Below are 8,124 nucleotides of genomic sequence, written 5' to 3'. Positions count from 1 at the left end.
TTTCCCCTTTTGGTCCTGGTTCAGAAATCAGTAATTCAACAGTTATCAAACTCAACATATTTGATAATCGTTATCTTGCTAATTGAGCTGAACTTAAGTAATCCCACCCTTTTCTTAGGAAATAAATAGGATTCAAAGGTCAATTTAATTAGTCCCTTGACTTTCCTTTGCTTTAGTAAAGGTTGACCAAGTGGAATCTAGATTCAACTTTCATTATTGCTGAGAAAGATAACAAAGTGGACTTCTAATTTCTCTTACCTTGCCAAAAGTTTGCTTTACAGTATTTATTTATTTTGATTGCCATTTACTTTACTTGTCATTCAAATCACTTGCTTCTCACCTTTTAAACCCCGCTTACAACCTTTATAGCCAATAATAAGAACATACTTTCTCGCAGTTCCTTGAGAAGACGACCCGAGGTTTGAATACTCGGTTAACAATTTCTAAAGGGGTTTGTTACTTGTGACACCCAAAACGTTTGTACGAAGGGATTTTTATCGGTTTAGAGACTATATCTACAACGCAACTGTTTCTATGAATCTCTTTACTGGTAAAAATCCTAACGTCAATGCCCCAACAGAAGCACATACCTAGCATTGAACGCCAGAAAGGCACACCCTCAAGGGCGTTCAACGCCCCAAGAAGAGCATCAAGCTGGCGTTGAACGCCAGCCAAGATCAGTGGGTCCTACAGAATCTCTACTTATCCCACCTAATTCTCTCTTACTTTCACTCTTCCCCACATACTCTTTGATAAACCATTATTTTATGGTTTATATTGTCTTTAATTGTGTGGTTTTATCAAATCTTTACCCACTTATTCATATGATTAGCATGCATTTATAATTCCTTCCCAAAATTACTTCATGGTTGAAAACTTGCTTCCTAGAGACTTTTAATTATGTATTTTAATTCTCCTTTATTGCATTCTATGCCGTGATCTGTGTGTCAAGTGTTTCAGGCTTTATAGGGGATGAATGACTTGGAGATTGGAAAGGAAACTTGCAAAAATAGAAGGAACACAAGAAATTGAGGAGATGACCAGCGAGAAGTGATGCGGACGCATGGCTCACGCGACCGCGCGAAAGAGAGGAAATTGCAGTGACGCGTTCGCGTGCCTGACGCGAACGCGTGAATTGGAAGCTGCACGAGTGACGCGAATGCATAGACGACGCGCACGCGTGGAAAAGCAAAATGCTGGATGACGCGATCGCGTGACGTGCGCGATCTGCAGAATCTGTAGAATTCGCTGGGGGAGATTTTGGGCCCTGTTTTGACCCAGTTTTCGGCCCAAAAAAGCAGATTAGAGTCAGGGAACATGCAGAGACCAGGGGACAACATTCATTCGGCATAATTTTAGTTTTAGATCTGATTTTACTACTCCTCTAGGTTTTCTCTCTACACATTCATAGTTCTTAGGATTTTGATTTTATTGCTTTTTGGATTGGGATATTGAGAAGAGTTATTACCTCCGTCAAGACTTCATCATTCTAGTTTGTTTCCTTACTTGTCACTTACTCTTTCATATCCTTATTTTGTTCAGAATTACTATTGGATTATTTTTAGAATTTATTAATACAAGAACTTTTTTATTATTATTTATCATGTCGTCCTTTATCTCCCTTTCTTATTTTGCGAAGTTTACATTCATAATGAGCGAGTAGTTCCATAACTTGACTGGGAGTTGATTGAAAGGAGGACCTTGAGTTGGATGCTCAAGGGTAAAATTATAGTTGGGTTTAGCGTTGGGTCACCCTCTAATCACTGACACTAGTCCTTCCCAAGGGAGAGGATTAGAACTTATGAATAGAAACTGACTTCCAACTTGCTTAACTTTCCTTTATCTGGTAAAGGTAGTGCACGAAATCGTGATCATTCATTCCTTGGTAACGGCACTAAAAACTCAATACGCACGTTCATGATATTAGCTCTTTGTCACAACTTCGTACAACTAACCAGCAAGTGCACTGGGTCGTCAAAGTAATAAACCTTACGTGAGTAAGGATCGATCCCACGGAGATTGTCGGCTTGAAGCAAGCTATGGTCACCTTGTAAATCTCAGTCAGGCGGATTCAAAGGGTTATGGTGAATTAATAATTAAAACTTAATTAAAATATAAAATAGGATAGAGATACTTATGTAAATCATTGGTAAGAGTTTCAGATAAGCGTGTAGAGATGCTTTCGTTCCTCCTGAACCTCTGCTTTCCTGCTGTCTTCATCCAATCATTCCGACTCCCTTCCATGGCAAGCTTATGTTGGGTTTCACCGTTGTCAATGGCTACCTCCCATCCTCTCAGTGAAAATGGTCCTGATGTGCTGTCACAACATCGGCTAATCAGCTGTTGGTTCTCGATCATGCTGGAATAGGATCCATTGATCCTTTTGCATCTGTCACTACGCCCAACACTCGCGAGTTTGAAGCTCGTCACAATCATCCCATCCCAGATTCTACTCGGAATACCACAGACAAGGTTTAGACTTTCCGGATCTCAAGAATGCTGCCAATTGATTCTTGCCTATACCACGAAGACTCTGATTTCATGGAATGGAGGGCTCGGTTGTCAGGCGAGGCAACCATGCGTCATGAACCAGAAGGCTAAGAGATACGCACTCAATCGAAGGTAGAACGGAGGTGGTTGTCAGGCACGCGTTCATAGGTGAGAATGATGATGAGTGTCACGGATCATCACATTCATCAAGTTGAAGAACAAGTGTATATCTTAGAGAAGAAGTAGGCGTGAATTGAATAGAAAAGCAGTAGTAATTGCATTAATTCACGAGGAACAGTAGAGCTCCACACCTTAATCTATGGTGTGTAGATACTCTACCGCTGAAAATACATAAGAACAATGTCCCGGCATGGCCGTGAGGCCAGCCCCCATGATCTAAGAACTAAACGTCCCAAGATGTCTAATACGATAGTAAAATGTCCTATATATACTAGACTAGCTACTAGGGTTTACAAAAATAAGTAATTGATGCATAAATCCACTTCCGGGGCCCACTTGGTGTGTGCTTGGGCTGAGCTTGAGCTTTACACGTAAAGAGGCTTCTTTTGGAGTTGAACGCCAAGTTGTAACGTGTTTTTGGCATTCAACTCTGGTTCGTGACGTGTTTCTGGCGTTTGACTCCAGAATGCAGCGTAGAACTGGCGTTGAGCGCCAGTTTGCGTCATCTAATCAAGAACAAAGTATGGACTATTATATATTGCTAGAAAGCTCTGGATGTCTACTTTCCAACGGCGTTGAGAGCGCGCCATTTGGAGTTCTGTAGCTCCAGAAAATTCATTTCGAGTGCAGGGAGGTCAGAATCCAACAGCATCAGCAGTCCTTTGTCATCCTTTTATCAGAGTTTTGCTCAGGTCCCTCAATTTCAGCCAGAAATTACCTGAAATCATAGAAAAACACACAAACTCATAGTAAAGTCTAGAAATATGATTTTTAATTAAAAACTAATAAAAAATATAATAAATACTGGCTAAAACATACTAAAAATATACTAAAAACAATGCCAAAAAGCGTATAAATTATTCGCTCATCACAACACCAAACTTAAATTGTTGCTTGTCCCCAAGCAACTGAAATTCAAATAGGATAAAAAGAAGAGAATATACTATAAATTCCAAACTATCAGTGAAACTTAGCTCCAATTAGATGAGCGGGACTAGTAGCTTTTTGCCTCTTGAATAGTTTCGGCATCTCGCTTTATCCTTTGAAGTTCAGAATGATTGGCTTCTATAGGAACTTAGAATTTAGATAGTGTTATTGATTCTCCTAGTTCAGTATGTTAATTCTTGAACACAGCTACTATATGAGTCTTGGCCCTGGCCCTAAGCACTCTGTTTTCCAGTATTACCACCGGATACATACATACCACAGACACATAACTAGGTGAACCTTTTCAGATTGTGACTCAGCTTTGCTAAAGTCCCCAATTAGAGGTGTCTAGGGTTCTTAAGCACACTCTTTTTTTGCTTTGGACCTCGACTTTAACCGCTCAGTCTCAAGTTTTCACTTGACACCTTTACGCCACAAGCACATGGTTAGGGACAGCTTGGTTTAGCCGCTTAGGCCAGGATTTTATTCCTTTAGGCCCTCCTATCCACTGATGCTCAAAGCCTTGGATCCTTTTTATTACCCTTGCCTTTTGGTTTTAAGGGCTATTGGCTTTTTTCTGCTTGCTTTTTCTCTTTTTTTTGCAAGCTTTGTATTCACTGCTTTTTCTTGCTTCAAGAATTACTTTTATGATTTTTTCAGATTATCAAATAACATTTCTCCTTTTCATCATTCTTCAAGAGCCAACATATTTTATATTTTTTCAGATTATCAGATAACATTTCTCCTGTTCATCATTCTTTCAAGAGACAACATATTTAACATTCATAAACAACAATTTCAAAAGACATGCACTGTTCAAGCATTCATTCAGAAAACAAAAAGTATTGTCACCACATCAATATAATTAAACTAAATTCAAAGATAAATTCGAAACTCATGTACTTCTTATTCTTTTGTATTAAAACATTTTTCATTTAAGAGAGGTGGAGGATTTATGGAATTATTCATAGCCTTAAGACATAGTTACTAAAATACTAATGATCATATAGTAAAGACACAAACATAAATAAAACATAAAGCTTAAAAACCGAAAAACAGGAAAATAAGAACAAGGAGATTAAGGAACGGGTCCACCTTAGTGAGGGTGACGTCTTCCTCTTCTTGAAGAACCAATGGTGCTCTTGAGCTCCTATATGTCTCTTCCTTGTCTTTGTTGTTCCTCCCTCATAGCTCTTTGATCTTCTCTAATTTCATGGAGGATGATGGAGTGCTCTTGATGCTCCATCCTTAGTTGTCCCATGTTGGAACTTAATTCTCCTAGGGAAGTGTTGATTTGCTCCCAATAGTTTTGTGGAGGGAAGTGCATCCCTTGAGGCATTAGTGGTTATGAAAAAAAAAGCAATACTTTTTCCACACCAAACTTAAAATGTTTGCTCGTCCTCGAGCAAAAGAAGAAAGAAGGGATGAGAAGAAGAAGAGATGGAGGTGTGTTGATGGTATGAATTTGAGTGGTTGGGTGTAGGTGGGTTGTATGATGGTTTTAGGGGAGTAATGGATGTGAATGGTGAAGAGGTGATGGGGAAGAGAGATTGAGGTGATTGGTGAAGGGTTCTTGGGAAAGGGTGATATAGGATTATGATGAGGAACGGTGAGTGGAGGTAGGTGGGGATCCTGTGGGATCCACAGATCCTGAGATGATCCTGTGGGGTCCACAGATCCTGAGATGTCAAGGATTTACATCCCTGCATCAATTAGGCATGTAGAATGCCTTTGCATACAAGTCTGGCGTTTAGACGCCGGATTGATGCTTGTTTTGGGCGTTCAACGCCCATGTGCAGCATGTTTCTGGCGTTGAACGCCAGCTCCATGCTTGTTTCTGGCGTTCAGCGCCAGCTCTTCTCAGGGTGTATTCCTGGCATTTGAACGCCAGGATGTTGCTTGTTTCTGGCGTTCAACGCCAGATCCATGCTCTGTTCTGGCGTTGAACGCTAGCCAGATGCTCCTTACTGGCGTTTAAACGCCAGTAAGTCCTTCCTCCAGGGTGTGATTTTCCTTCTGCTATTTTTAATTCTGTTTTTAATTTTTGTATTTATTTTGTGACTCCACATGATCATGAACCTAATAAAACATGAAAGAACAATAAAAATAAAAATAAAATTAGATAATTAAAAATTGGGTTGCCTCCCAACAAGCGCTTCTTTAATGTCAATAGCTTGACAGTGGGCTCTCACGGAGCCACACAGGTGATCAGGTCAATGTTGTAGACTCCCAACACCAAACTTAGAGTTTGGATGTGGGGATTCAACACCAAACTTAGAGTTTGGCTGAGGCCTCCCAACACCAAACTTAGAGTTTGACTGTGGGGGATTTAGTTGACTCTGCATTGAGATAAGCTTTTCATGTTTCCTCTCTATGGTTACAGAAGGAGAAACTTGAGTCTTGAACACAAGGTAGTCCTCATTCAGTTGAAGAGCTAGCTCTCCTCTGTCCACATCAATCATAGCTTTTGCTGTGGCTAGGAAGGGTCTTCCAAGGATGATGGATTCATCCTCCTCCTTCCCAATGTCTAAGATTATGAAATCAGCAAGGATGTAAAGGCCTTCAACCTTTACTAACAAGTCTTCTACTTGTCCATAAGCTTCTTTTCTTGAGTTGTCTGCCATCTCTAATGAGATTCTGGCAGCTTGCACCTCAAAGATCCCAAGTTTCTCCATTACAGAGAGTGGCATTAAATTTATTCCTGACCCCAGGTCACACAGAGCCTTCTCAAAGGTCATGGTGCCTATTTTACAGGGTATTAAGAATTTACCAGGATCCTGTTTCTTTTGAGGTAATTTCTGCCTATCCAATGCATTCAGTTCATTGGTGAGCAAGGGAGGTTCATCTTCCCAAGTCTCATTACCAAATAATTTGGCATTCAACTTCATGATTGCACCAAGGTACTTGGCAACTTGCTCTTCAGTAACGTCTTCATTCTCTTCAGAAGAAGAATATTCATCAGAGCTCATGAAGGGCAAAAGGAGGTTCATTGGAATCTCTATGGTCTCTAGATGAGCCTCAGATTCATTTGGTTCCTCTAAGGGAAACTCCTTATTGTTCACTGAACGTCCCAGGAGGTCTTCCTCACTGGGATTCACGTCCTCCCCTTCCTCTTTGGATTTGGCCATTATGGTTATATCAATGGCCTTGCACTCTCTCTTTGGATTTTCTTCTGTATTGCTTGGGAGAGTACTAGGAGGAGTTTCAGTGACCTTTTTACTCAGGTGACCCACTTGTGCCTCCAAATTTCTAATGGAGGACCTTGTTTCATTCATGAAACTCAAAGTGGCCTTAGATAGATCAGAGACTATATTTGCTAAGCTAGATGAATTTTGCTCAGAATTCTCTGTCTGTTGCTGAGTGGATGATGGAAAAGGCTTGTTATTGTTAAACCTGTTTCTTCCACCATTATTAAAGCCTTGTTGAGGCTTTTGTTGATCCTTCCATGAGAAATTTAGATGATTTCTCCATGAAAGATTATAGGTGTTTCCATAAGGTTCACCCATGTAATTCACCTCTGCTATTGCAGGGTTCTCAGGATCATAAGCTTCCTCTTCAGAAGATGCCTCTTGAATATTGTTGGGTGCAGCTTGCATTCTATTCAGACTCTGAGAAATCATATTGACCTGCTGAGTCAATATTTTGTTCTAAGCCAATATGGCATTCAGAGCATCAATTTCAAGAACTCTCTTCCTTTGAGGCGTCCTATTATTTACAGGATTCCTTTCAGAAGTGTACATGAATTGGTTATTAGCAACCATGTCAATAAGTTCTTGAGCTTCTGCAGGCGTTTTCTTTAGGTGAATAGATCCACCTGCAGAATGGTCCAGTGACATCTTGGAGAACTCAGACAGACCATAATAGAATATATCCAGAATGGTCTATTCTGAAAGCATGTCAGGAGGACACCTTTTGGTCATCTGCTTGTATCTTTCCCAAGCTTCATAGAGGGATTCACCATCTTTATGCTTGAAGGTCTAAACATCCACTCTAAGCTTGCTCAGCTTTTGAGGAGGAAAGAACTTAGCCAAGAAGGCTGTGACCAGCTTATCCCAGGAGTCCAGGCTATCCTTAGGTTGTGAGTCCAACCATGTTCTAGCTCTGTCTCTTACAGCAAAAGGGAACAGCATGAGCCTGTAGACTTCTGGATCTACTCCATTAGTCTTAACTGTCTCACAGATCTGCAGGAACTCAGTTAAAAACTGATAGGGATCTTCTGATGAAAGTCCATGGAATTTGCAGTTCTATTGCATTAGAGCAACTAATTGAGGTTTCAGCTCAAAATTGTTTGCTCCAATGGTAGGGATTGAGATGCTTCTTCCATCAAACTTGGAAGTAGGTGTAGTATAATCACCAAGCATCCTCCTTGCATTATTGTTGTTAGGTTCGGCTGCCATCTCCTTTTCTTGTTCGAAAATTTCAGTAAGGTTGTCTCTGGATTGTTGTAATTTAGCTTCTCTTAATTTCCTCTTCAAAGTCCTTTCAGGTTCTGGAACAGCTTCAACAAGAATGCCCTTTTCCTTGTTC

The 8,124-nt window shown here is 40.4% G+C and overlaps 1 non-coding gene across 1 annotated transcript; it reads left to right on the top strand.

Moving 5' to 3' along the window:
• Positions 1–7,487: 7,487 nt before the first annotated feature.
• Positions 7,488–7,595, top strand: LOC112760358 (small nucleolar RNA R71). Its single transcript, XR_003180803.1, has one exon. It is a non-coding gene; the product is annotated as a small nucleolar RNA R71 (small nucleolar RNA).
• The last annotated feature ends 529 nt before the right edge of the window (positions 7,596–8,124 follow it).

Source organism: Arachis hypogaea, chromosome 16 (genome assembly GCF_003086295.3).
Source record: "Arachis hypogaea cultivar Tifrunner chromosome 16, arahy.Tifrunner.gnm2.J5K5, whole genome shotgun sequence".
In the NCBI taxonomy this organism is placed as follows: Eukaryota; Viridiplantae; Streptophyta; class Magnoliopsida; order Fabales; family Fabaceae; genus Arachis; species Arachis hypogaea.
The sequence above is the reverse complement of the archived record's forward strand: the minus strand, read 5'-3'. Positions and strand labels throughout refer to the sequence as shown.